Below are 13,916 nucleotides of genomic sequence, written 5' to 3'. Positions count from 1 at the left end.
TAGAAAAATAGTTTAATGATATTCTATATTTGTTCACAAATTTTTTATTTAATAATCCGTGGAATAGAAGTTAAACTGATATAAGAACCTGCAAAAATATACATACCAGCTTTAGTAAATAATAAGGCACTGAATATATTTATTCACTTTAGAATATTATTAAGATTACAGTTATCGGGGCTGGGGATTTAGCTCAGCGGTATAAGTGCCTGCCTTGTAAGCAGGCAGTTGTGAGTTCGATCCCTGGTACCAATAAAAACGAAAAAGACAAAAGAAAAAATAATAAAAAAAGATTATAGTTATCATTTCTTTTAGCATAGTACTGATATCATAACTCAAACAGGAAATCAAAGAAAAGGAACAAAAAGAATATTGTTTTTAGTACATAGAATACATTTCATACTAATGAGCTGCTGGCATGTACAGTTGTTATGGTTTGTGTGTATACATTGCTTCAAAGTGTGATATACTTTTAGATGGTAGGATGCACCTTTTTCAGAGGTAGTTGAATCCAGAGTTTGTGAGTGATTTATAGTTCAAAGGTGAGATTAAGGCTGGGTAATTTCTAGATCAATCCATAACTGGATTGGCTCCCATCTAAATCAAGCAATCTGGATAAGATAAAAGCAGCACAGAGAGACTTGTTTCCCTCCTCTCTTTTTACCTTTGCCGTCATCTACAGCCATGAGTGGTTGTTTCTCTGCCATGTACCACCCTGGCTTGGAGTTAGGGAATTAAGGACTGAAACCTCCACCAACTAAGAGCAAAATAAATCTTTTCCTCCTTAATTTTAGGTGTTACGTGTTTTGTATCATCAACAACAACAACAACAAAAGGAGCTAAGATAACAGTAGTACAGTATTGCTGAAGGCAAATCCCTACAGCAATAATATTGAGCAAGAGAAGTCTGCCATAATACAGGACATGTGTTATTTTCACTGATAGAAATTAAGTCATCAAATCTATTTCACAGTAGTAAGCATCAAAATAGTGTTTGCATTATGAAGAAGAGTGTAGTTGGAAAGCACAGATATGATTTTTCTTTAGTGACATAATATTCGGTATGGTTGAAACTTTACATTATAGAATTTGTATATAAAATTTTCTGCTGTTAAATCTGTATTCTTTCATGTTTATCTATTTATTTGGCTTTTTCATTGCTTTCTTTTAACAGTGTGTATTGTCAAACATTAATTTTACAGTGAGAAGGATATATTTTCCTTTCAATAAAATAGAGGAAAACATGAAATAGGAAATAAAAAAAAAGATATAAGGCCACAGGTAAGAATTTCACTTTGAGGGTTCCTGAAAGGGATTGTGGTTAGTAAGAAAAGGCATGTAATTTACCAAGATCCTTTCTTTAAAGTAATACTTAAAAAGAAGCTCCAATGTGTTTGTGTTTTGTTGTCCAATTTGAAATTCAATGATTGCTTTGAAAAATTTTTAGGTATAGGGAAATTAATTGTGACTCACAATTCTATTACAAATTCCAATATTTTAAGGTCTCATATACATCACATGCAAGTATTAATAAATATTTATCCTCTATCTATCACCAAAGCTTTTATGAGCTGTGCAGGAAGTACATCTGATTTCTATAAAAAGCAAAATATTCCTTTTGCAAAAAATGTCTCCTTAAATTGTATGCTGATGAAACTCTTTTATTCCCTAATATCTAACCGTAAGGATTACTAGCAGCTGAAAATAAGGAAACACATTGCTCTTTCAAAACAGTTTATTTGTGTAGGAAAATCAGAGAGAAGAAATTAAGGTCTACTGTGGAGAGATTTTCTAGCATATTTAGATATCCAGGAGACATTATAAGATTTCAAATAATTTAGTGATTACCATCTAAAGTGACAAATCTTACCAGAATTTAACTTTTTACCTTTTGGATTATCTTTAACATTAAGAAACCCACAGGATTTTAAGTACATATTTATAAAATTGTATACCTACCTTTACTCTTAAGAATTTTTAATATAGGACTTTGAATATTTATAAATAAATATACATGTATTATTTTGAAATGATTTTCAAAGTTATTTGCAAAATTTCTTTTGTTATATGTAAGATTATACATTTTTAATATTTTTATTGCATAAGTACAGTGTAGGCATTAATTTGAAATGATCTCTAACCAGCAAGAAATAAAATATTTGTCAGCATGCCAGGCTTGAATACCTGAAAAGTTAGTGAGTTAGAGAAATTAAATACACCAGAGAGAATAAAGCACATACTATATGGCTCTACCATACCAAGAAAATGAATTTTAGGGGAAAAGATAGCTTAAAATATTGTTGGGAGCATCTGAATCACAACAAGCACATTTTAGGGGTCTGAAATGTGCTTGGGTGCTTGGCCTGGTGTCTGAGCTGCACCTGTACGGCACACGGCTTGCTGCAGAGAATGTGCTAGCCTATGTTTGACTATTTTTAGAGTTTTGTTCTTACACAGCTAAGTATACTTTTGGCTGTGTTATTTTAGTCTTGAATATATTTCTTCATTTATACGTAAATATGTACGGATTGTGATAAGAAAGGAATAAATGAAAAATTTGATTTTGTTTCAAAAATCTGAATTCTGCTTCCTTCCAGATTCTTAAAGGGCATTGTTTCCAGAATGGATATCTGTAGTTTAGACACCGTTTTGTGACTATTTATGATTACATTTTACTCATTTTAGTCTCCCCACGGGAGTCTGGGTTCAGTCTTCTCGGGCTTTGGCATCTCGCGTTCTGAAGGAGAAACTGCTTGTAACTTGAACGAGAACCCCAGCGCCCTCCTGGCTTCTCCCGGAGCAGCTGTCCAGCGTGCATTGTGAGGTCAGTAATAAAACCCGGAACACACCAAGCAGACACATTTGTTGTTTGATACACAGATAATTTATAAAGCCAAAATCCATGTATATTGTGCACAACTAAACTGATGTGGGTTTAACTGTCTGTATGGATTCCTCATGGATAGAAAGTGTTCACCATGCGAAGCAAGGCAAGAGCGTCATAGAAAAGCAATTACATTGGATTGAGGAAAAGCTTCGTCACAGTTTTCAACTGCTTCACTTCCTCAGTTAAATTGTTCCCATTTGCAAGAGATGATTAAATTTCCAAGTTCATCCCTTTGTGAGGTCAATCCAGAAAAGGGCTAAAATGTATGTACTCTGGCGCCTTTAATATTGTCAGGTACTGAGACAATTCTTTTAACAGTGTTGCTAACCAGTAATTAATTTGTGATTAGAGATTAGAGATGTTTCCTATATGTTTAGCTAATATATTTTTGTGGAAGTACAGAACCAGTTTTAAATCTCTGTTACTGAATCCTTATTTACAAGCTCATCATCTTTAAACAAAAGCCCTACACCATCAACAGTTTTATCTGTATAGATCAGAGTTCTTAGACAGCATTACGCATAGTATAGTCAAGTAAATCTCAACAGGACATTTCCTATGTTACTTTGATATCTGTGTCTGGTAAATTCTTGACAAAAAATGCTTCATAAAATACATGTTCTAATTTCTTCAAGATTTGAACTGATAAATGTTATGTCTAACACAAGTTTATAAGTCTTGAGAACAAGGTGAACAAATACTCTAAAAATGTTACTTTCATGGAAACTAAGCTTTCTGATAATATAAAATATTTTTAAAAATTTGAATACCATGTTTTCTAATGCTTATTACTTTATAAACAGTACTGATGGGAAACTGTAACCACTGACCATAATTCAAAATCTTTTTATTGTATCACAGAAAATTTCAATACATTTTCTGTCAAAATGTACAATCTGAACTAAATACAAACTTGAAGATAATTTTCAACAAAAGAGGTAAATCCACTTTCCATGGGTTGCTTACATGTTAAATGGAAAAGATCTATAAAAAGTGAACTTACCTTCATGGATTTTTTTCATATGGACTTCAAAACTGGTTTATTTGATTTTATTTCATTTTATTCCTTAAATATTTTTATGCTTGTCTGGAACTTGAATATTAATATCAGATAAAATATGTAATACAGATGTGAAATTTCAGTATTTACTGATTATAATTAATTTAGTTCTTAATTCCATGGGTTTAAAATCTTGAATCAGGAAGTTTTTAATGTATGTTCAGATGTAACATGGAATGTGATTTTCATTCGTTCCCTCTTGTTGCCCTGAAAGTGACTCCACTTCCCACAAGAGAAGCTTCCTGTCATGTAGGACAGGTAAATAAATCACTTTTCCTTGAAATGTTAAAAGTGTTCTCTGCTTCATGAAAACTCCAAGTATATACAAGGTCATGTTTAGAATGCCACAAATTAAAATTTACCAAATTGAAAAACCTCTAAATGTTTGTATTATTGAAAAGTTTTGAGTAAGAAAAGAAGAAACTTCTTGATTAGCAGATGTCAGGCATGAACTCCTTATCTAATCTGAGAACTTGTATCTCTTACACACACAGAGTGCATCCTTTAACTTTATAAATTTATTTACTTGAACATTTAATTCTGTTATTGGGGTCTTCAGAAGGAACAAAAATACATGTTTAGTGGATCATGTGCCAGTGTTGTGCATACTTCATTAGTTTTTATATTTGCACTTCTCTTTCTGGTGTGAGTACTATGGGATAGTACCAAGGGGTGATGCAACCCTGAGCTGTAACCCAAGTCTGTCTTTTTTCTCCCTTTCTCCCTCTCTCCTTCTCTCCCTCTGCCTGTCCCTCCCACCCTCTTTCTCTCCTTTGGTTTCTTCCTTTTTGCTCTCCCTCTCTCTCTCTTCTTTTCCCTCTCCCTCTCCTTCTCTCTTTCTCTCTCTTTCTTTGTGAGACAGGGTCTTACTAAGTTGTTCACGCAGAATTTCCACTTAGGCTTCTTCATTCTAGAATTACAGAATTAGATCTATGGATCACTAGGCCTAGCTTTTGTTCGACTTTGTAATCATATTGTTAATTGTAATTAGTTTACCATTAGCAATGTACTTGGTGCTAATGGAAATGCCTGTACTTTCTCTACACTTACTGATGTAATAAATGTGGCATTTATAGAAGAATTGGTTCTGTGGCAGTTTTGAATATACTAGCAGCAGCACTTCAAGTGTTTGCCACATCTCTTGGTTGCATAAACTTCTTTTATGTTTGAATTATTCTTAGGTTCCTTTCTTCACTGCATCCTGCCAGGATAGAAATGCATTTGTGAATATTGCTAATAAGAGATCAGACTGAATGTGCCACATAGAAACAAAATTAAAAGTCATGAAACACTACAAATTTGGAATATAAGTGATGATTATTACTTGTAAATCAGACATGTCTGTTTACACCCATAGCTATGATCTTGCAGAACAAAACCAAAAACATGGGCTGTATTAGAGAATTATTGATTCCAACAAACTAAAAATTATAGAGAATTATTTATTATAAATATGGAAAGCTTTCTTACAGTCACAACTAAACACCAGATCTGGAAGTGTTTCCTTCTCAGCACCATCATGGTCAGAGCCAAAGCCAAAGATTTGTTTGTGATGTCGAAAGGAAAAACTGTGTTTCACTTCTATTTTGAATTTATTGCTAGCTCTCAGTGGCCTAAACAATTCAAATATTATTATTATATAAAATAAAACTGAATGATAATTATATAAGTGCGGATGTGAAAGTAGCTGGAGAAGCTTTCAGAATTTTGGGTAATCTGATATTAGGAGAAAATGACTTGCCAGAGAAAGAATGAACTATCAAAGAAAAACAGAGCCCACTGACTAAGCTGTAATATCACTCCATGGCTGAGGTGTACAGTAAACTGTACACCTAGATTCAAGGTAAGTACACTGTGATGTTCACATGGCATCAAAATACCTAAAAATGCATCTTACAGAAATATCTTTGCCATGAAATATTGTTAGATTGTACTAAAAGCAAATTTTCCAAAATATTACTTTATATAGTGCATTTCTGGTAGTAAACAAACTTGCTATCATTTACTGAAGAAAGACACAGTTTATAGTCTCAAGCATTCATTATGAAAGGACTACATATTACAATGGGAACTATTGCATTGATAGATATTTTGCATTGATAGACCTTGGAGATATATATATGTCATTGACCAAAACAAATTTAAAATGTTATGGGGCTAGGGATATATATATACATATATAGATCTATAGATATCCATGCATAAAGAAAAGAATTTTTATCTATCTTAATCATGTATTCTATAACTTTATTATGTTTTATACAGTAGTCTGTTCCCTAAAAGGGCTTACATGCTAGACAAAAATAAAATAATGTTATCGTGTGATGTGTGTCTTATTAACTATATGACATAAAGTATTTCTAAATAATAGACACTCAATCAATTTTTCAGAAAATAACTAAGAGAAAGCATGAGTTGGCCCATTAAGGAGCAGGAAGGAAACGGTATTTGAACTGTCATTTGCAGATGATAAAGGAGAGTGTTTGTTATAGGAAAGAAAATATGAGCATGAGCAAAGACAGGCTGCTGAAAGAATTGACACCTGCTGACAATGGCTAAAGGAGGGAGTTATCAAGATAAGGAGGTGTCATGACACTGAAAATCTGGACTGTTGCCGTGTGAAATCACACATGTCCTATGGTCTGTGTTTCCAGGTATAAATCTTCAAGCTATATGAATTTTAAGAATGAATGGTTAATTTAAATGAAAAACAAGTGTGCATGTTCTGAATAATATATAAATGTATACCTACAAATATTATCCTCCCCAAAGTGTAAGCATTATAATTAATATTCAGCATTGCTAATAAGAGATCATTGTAGCATTTTATTTTATTATTTTTGTACTGGAGATTGAATTTAGAACCTCTCACTTGCCATGCAAGCACTTATGCCACTGAGCTAAATCCATATCTCCATAACATTTAAAATTTGTTTTGGTCAATGGTCTTTCATTGAAAGAGTTTCAAAGGTCCTTCATTAGGACAACAGCAACTGAAACTTATGTTTGTCATTAAGCTTAAACACAAATGAGTCACCAAAATGAAATGTATAATTCATAGGTGGCACAATAATCATATTAATGACCCACAGCTGACGTCAAAGATTATACATGCATTACACACTTATTAACTTACAAATTGCTGCCAGGTTTATGGATTATCTGAGAATGAATACAGTCTCATTAAGTGTGCTCATTAAATGTCATTGACAAGTGAGTGGATAGAGAAATAGGAAAATTCATTATCAACCATTAAACTTTGTTAAGAGAGATGTCCTTCATCATAAGGAAATGGGCTTCTGTTATTTTGGCACACTGCAACATAGTCTTGCAAAATCAAAGGCAAAAATAATAGATTTACTCATGTTTAGACCCTGCATTGTAAAAAGGAGTCATCAGAGTTAATGTGATACATGTAAAACAACTGATTTATAACTTTAAAAATCTGTATACATTTTTATGGATAGAATAATGTGTTTACATTCTTTTAACTATGTAAATATATATCATAGGTGAAAATATTTAAGATGAATTTCACATTAAAATTCCCTATTACATCATTTCTCAACAAAGATAAGGTATACATTTTAAAAATGTAATTATACAGAAAAACTCATAAGTGTTAAATTATGATTTATAAATGTGAATTGTATAGTGTTTGAATTGTTTATAAATAAGCAAACATTACATGCATAAATATTTATGGAAAATGAAATTATCCAAAAAAGAAGGTAGTGAAGAAGCACCATTAAAATGAACACTGAAATATATATATATATATATATATATATATATATATATATTATGAATACCATTTCTGAAATAACTTCAAAGATGCTTTTAAATATTGCTGTGACTCTGAAATCCGTAATTATTAAATTGCTGTTGAAAATATATTCCTTATATTCATTCATTTTTGAATGTTAGTCTAAATTTTATTTCATTCCCAATGGAAATAATATAAATGCTTTTGTTTTTCTTTTTTTAAATTTCATTTAAAGGAAAAAAACCAAAACAGTATAAGGGTACAAGTAATACAGAATTTCAAAATAATAAACAGTAAGAAACCACTAGTTAATAGATTACATATTGTCATCTTAGTAATAGTTGTTCAAGTTACAAGATTAAAGCATACAAAGTATACATTCAAACAGTGAGACTACATACAGTTGTGTTCAATAATCCAACAAAAACTTAGTAATATGATCATGTATCTTATACACCTAAACACACTTACAGTTGTATCCTTTAGAGCAATTTCTTTTCCTCTCTTTTTTACAATAACATTTACACATTTTGGGTTTTATTATTCCCATAATTCTTATTACTTTTTTTTGGAAGAGAATAAAACCAAATATGGCAAAACACGGCAGTCAGTCAAAATAAAGGATGGACATAGTACGTGATGTAAAAACAGAATAGAAGGCAATCAACAATGGTTACCATAATGACTCTTACTACCTTAAAAAGAATTGCCTGTATCATTAGGTATAATAAAATTGAACAAAACAGTACAGAACAAGACCAATAAAACCTAAACATTGGAGACATTACAGGACTTCAAAAGAAGATAATAGTCAAACCAGATTGGGTATCATTGTGAATTTTATTGCTTTCAAAATAGTTGCCTATACTCTGAAACTTGATACTATCAAACAGAACAAAAACAGTAAAATCAGTCAGAACAAGATGGTGGGAGCAATACAGGGCTTTAAGTAAAGTTCATAGGAAATCAAAAATCCACTATAATATATCCTGCTAATTTTTGTGACTTTTTCCCTTTAAAAAATAAAATAATAAAATAAATAAGATTTTTAAAAAGGGGCAGACTGAGATAAAAGAGGACATGACAACATAACAATACAGGTCAAAACAGAACAATTTCAGAAACATAGTGTTTAACCACAAGATAACCTGACTTAATAGTAGTTACCATAGTGTCTTTTTCCTTAAAATATTTGAGTATAACTTCATGTACTATAGAATCAAACATATCAAGGGAGGGTTAAACCATTCAATAGGATTTAAGTATTACAGGGTATTTAGAACCAGCTAATGGAAAACAAACAATGGTTTCTATATTATCTCTTTGCATATAAAAATTTTTGTTTATACTATCACACATAATAAAATCCAGTAAGATACAACATGATAAAACCAATGGAGACAGAAGAACAACAGTTTGATGAGACTTCAAAACAAGATGATATTAAAGCAGCACTAGGTATTATGATGTTTTGTTTTCTTCAAATTAGCTGTTCATACCATCACAGACAATAATATCAAACACTACAGAATAAAACCATTCCAACTAATGAGTGAAAACTTTATAAGGCTTCAAAGCCACATAATGGGGAATAATGATTACCACATACTTTTATGTATTTGAATCATTTCTTACACGGGGGAAACTGTTCAGTATTCATATATATGAGTTAGATTTATTTCACTTATGAATATGGTCTCAAGCCATGTCCATTTATTTATAAATATCTCAATGTGATCCTTCTTTATAGCTGAGTAGTACCCCATTGTATAAAAATGCCACAACTTTTTTATCCATTCCTCAGTTGATGGACACTTGGGTTGTTTCCAAAATCTGGCGATTACAAATTGTGCTATTATAAACATGAGTGCACATATATCAGTGTGGTATGACGCTTTTACTTCTTCTGAAAATATGCCTAGAAGTGGGATACCTGAAACAAATGGAACTTCCAATCCCAGATTGGTATATAGTTCTCTTTTTTAGTTGGGTCTTTCTCAGGTTTTGGTACTAGAGTAATATTTGCTTCCAGGAATGAGTGAAGAAGCATTGATTTGCTTTCAATTTCATTGAACAGTTTGAGGAGGGTCAGTATTAAGTCTTCTTTGTATTTCTTGTAGAATTCCACAATGAAACCCTCTGGGCCTGAGCGCTTCTTTGTATGTAAGGACTTAATTACATTTTCAATTTCACTAATAGAAATTGGGTAATTCAGCATTTTTATATCTTCTTGAAATAGCTTTGGTGCTTCATATGTTTCTAGGAATCTGTCTATTTCTTCTGTGTTATCAAACCTTTGAGAGTAGAGGTTTTTAAAGCAGGTGTTGATGATCTTCTGTATTTCTTTGGATTCTGTAGTGATTTCACCTTTTTCACTTCTTATTGCATGAATTTGAGCTTTTCTTGCCTTTTTAAAATAAGATTGATTAGGGGCTTATCAATTTTATTTATTCTTTCAAAGAACCAACTCTTTGATTCATTGATTCTTTGGGTTGTTTTCTTAGTCTCCATTGCATTTATTTCTGCTCTGATTTTTATGATTTCTTCTCTTCTTTTGGCTTTGGGCTTGATTTGCTCTTCTTTTTCTAGATGTCTGAGGTGTAACATCAAGTTATTTATTTGTTCTGCTTTCCTCATGTGGGAACTCAGTATAATATATTTTCCCCTGAGGATGGTTTCATTGCTTCCCACAGATTCCAGTAAGTTGTATTTGTATTTTCAGTTGCTTGTACGTATTGATTAATTTCCTCTTTAATTTCCCCTGTGACCCACTGATTACTCAAGAGTGCATTATTCAGTTTCCATGTGTTTGTGGGATTTTTGCAGTTCTAATTTCAAAGTAGTATGATCTGATAACATGCAAGCGATAATTTAAACTTTTTTGCATTTATTTAAATACGTTCTGTGAACTAACATACTATTTTCGAGAATGACCCACGTACTGCTGAGAAGAATATGTATTTTGATTGTTGTTGGATGGAACACTATATATGTCTATCAAGTCCATTTGTTCACTTGTGTGACTCAGTTCTGTTATTTCTTTGCTAATTTTCTGTCTGGTTAATCTGTCCCTTGGTGTCAATGGTGTGTTAAGGTCTCCTGTTACAATTGTGTTACTGATAATTTGATTTTTCATTTCTGTTAATACTTGTTTTATATAACTGGATGCTCTGGAATTTGATGTACATATATATTTAAGATATTTATCTCTCCCTCTTGAAGTTTTCACATAACAAGTATGTAGTGACCTTCTTTATCTCTTCTGATCACTATTGGTTTAAAGTTCACATTGTCTGCAAACAGAATGGATACTCCTGCTTTTTTTTTTTTTTTTTTTTTTTTTTTTTTTTTTTTTTTTTATTCCTGTTGCATGAGGCATTGTTTTCCATCCTTTCAATTTCAGTCTGTGAGTATCCTTTTGGGTTAGATGGGTTTCTTGTACACAGCATAAGGTTGGATTTTGTTTCTTGATCCATTCTGCCAGTCTGTTCCTTTTAATTGGTACATTGAGACCATTTACATTAATGGTTATAACTGTTATATGTTGGTTTATTGTTGACATGTTATCTTCTGCTGTTGCATCTTTATCTTTCTGTTATGTTTAATTGTCTGCTTTACTTAGTGGTATTTTCCCAAGTGTTTCTAAACAGTCTTTCAATATTTTTTGCAGGTTTGACTTGGTGATCATGAAGTTCTTCAGCTGTTCTTTTTCATGGAAGTATCTTATTTCACCATCAATTTTGAAGGACAGTTTTTCAGAGTACATCAGTCTAGGTTGGAAATAATTTTCCTGTAGGATCTGAAATACTTCACTCCATGCTCTTCTTGACTTTGTTTTTTGTGCTGAGAAGTCTACTGTGATTCAGATAGGTTTTCCTTTATAAGTGATCTGTCTTTTCACTCTGACAGCTTTTAATATTCTATTCCTATGTTGGATTTCTGGCATGGTGATTATTACATGTCTGGGTGTAGTTTTATTTTGGTTATGACTATTTGAAGTTCTATATGCTTCATAGGTCCTGACGTCATTTTCCAATCTCATGTTTGGGAAATTTTCAGCTATGACTTCTCTAAATATGCTCTTGACATCCTTTATGTTGTCCCCTTCTTTTTCATTTATCCCTATCAATTTTGTATTGTTTTTCTTTGCATAATCTTGCAGTTGTTGAGTTGTTATTTCCTGATTTCCTTGTTATTTTTATAATATCTTTCCTTTCTTGTTCACTAGCTGCAGTCTTGTGTTTGAGGTCTGAAATTCTATCTTCACTTTCATTGAGGCAGTTTTTACAGCTTTCAGTGGAATTATTGATTTCCTGTATATCCCTGTGCATCTGCTTTATGTATTCTGTTCGTTTCTTATTTTGCTCATACAGGGATTCTATCTTTTTATTTAGTTCCTCCAATTTTTAAACTGTGTCTTCTTTAGATATATTCAGCAGCTCTTTCATTTATTTCATCATTTCTTCTTTTACCTGGGAGAGTATTTCTTATTTCAATTCTTTAAAGCTTCAAGGAGTTGCTTCTTTATTTCAGCTGCTACTATGTCTGATATTTCAGGTTTATGGTATATATTTTCTTCTATGTACATCACTCCTAAGGTTTCTTTGGATGGGCTGGAGGTTTAAGATTGTAATTTGGTCTCTCATTTTGTCATTTTCCTGTATTTCTGTGTTTCACGTGTTTTGAGTGCTATTCTAAGGCTTCCCCAGTGCCTGTTCGAAATCCTCTTCTATGCCCTCAGCTCCTTGGACTTTTGCACACAGTTCCCCAGATTGATAGAGGGTCACTGGGGGTGGAGAAGGCTGGCTCAAGCCCAGCTCTGGAACTGATGGTGCCCACCTGCTTGCTTAGAACTCCACAGTCCACCAAGCACAGCCAGGAGTGGGGAGACGAATGCAGGTGCCCTGGACCTGCTGCACTGCTGTAGTGCACCCAGAAGCTGTGAGGTTCCCTGGCCAGGGTGGAGCAAGGGTCCCAAACTATCTGGACTCGGGGAAAGTGCACAGGGCACTTTCACCAGGCTGCCAGGACTCTGGAACCGATGATGCCAACCTGCTTGCTTAGAACTCCACAGTCCGCCAAGCACAGCCAGGAACAGGGAGGCCAATGCCAGCACCCCAGACCCACTGCAATTAGTTTGTTTACCTTTGAGTTACAAAGACATAAACTTCTGTATTGCTGATATCTACATAAATATTTTTTTTACTTAGTCAAATTTTTCTAGAAAAACAAATGATTGGTTATAAGATCAAAGAGTTTTATAATACATCATTTAAAAATTGATGGCAACATCACAAAGATAATTGTGAGCAAAAATATATTTTATAGAATGTTTAAAATTTATTTTTAGAAATATTGTCTCAAAACTACTGTGCTGATTTTATTTCTTGTATATCTGAAATTCTATTTTAGAAATTGCATTCTATGAATGAAATTTAATCAACATTTATCATTTTGCAAGGAAAAACAAATAAATGAGTGGAATGTTTTATGATTTGTATATGTTCTTAAATGTAATGTATTTATTTAGTTTTCAGACACATTATTTAAATATAGTAGAATATATTTTATAATCTGTTTGTGTATATTTTTATAATATTGTTTCTTAGCTAAAGAAATTACTATGTTATAGAAATATGAACATTGTAATGTTACTTTTAATACATTCACATTTGTGTTAAATTTCTTCTAAAATGTTGCCATTTGAAAATTGCATCCCAAGATCATATAACAAAAACATTTTTATGATGGTGTTACATGAGATAACCGAGCCAAATATCGAGCAACTAACATATGTTACAAGTATTTTTAAGTAGTTATTTTGGTCTGGGGATATAGCTCAGCAGCACAGGGACCTGCATGGCAAGTACAAGGTCATGAGTTTGATCCCCAGTATAAAATAGATATAGGTGTAGTTGTTTAAATATTGTATCTGTGAAAGTTGAAGCATTAACCTAATACTGTTTCTTTATTTGTCACTGATCTGCTCCACAAACTTGGCATTCAAATTATTTGCAGAGCAAACTACATTTGAAAATTTAAAATTAAGTTCTGTTAGTAAATTTGGGTATTTATTTTTATTGTAAAAATCCAGAGAAAATCACACTCGTGTAACTGTGAGTTTCATAAAGCACATAAAATGACAACATTGAAGCCAGGAATTAAATACTGGAATAATTTAATAGAGTGGAATACTTTTTCAG

The sequence above is a fragment of the Cavia porcellus genome, unplaced genomic scaffold (assembly GCF_034190915.1).
Source record: "Cavia porcellus strain 051 isolate PalLab524CR breed Dunkin Hartley unplaced genomic scaffold, mCavPor4.1 scaffold_20, whole genome shotgun sequence".
Lineage (NCBI taxonomy): Eukaryota > Metazoa > Chordata > Mammalia > Rodentia > Caviidae > Cavia > Cavia porcellus.
This window is presented reverse-complemented; position numbering follows the sequence as displayed.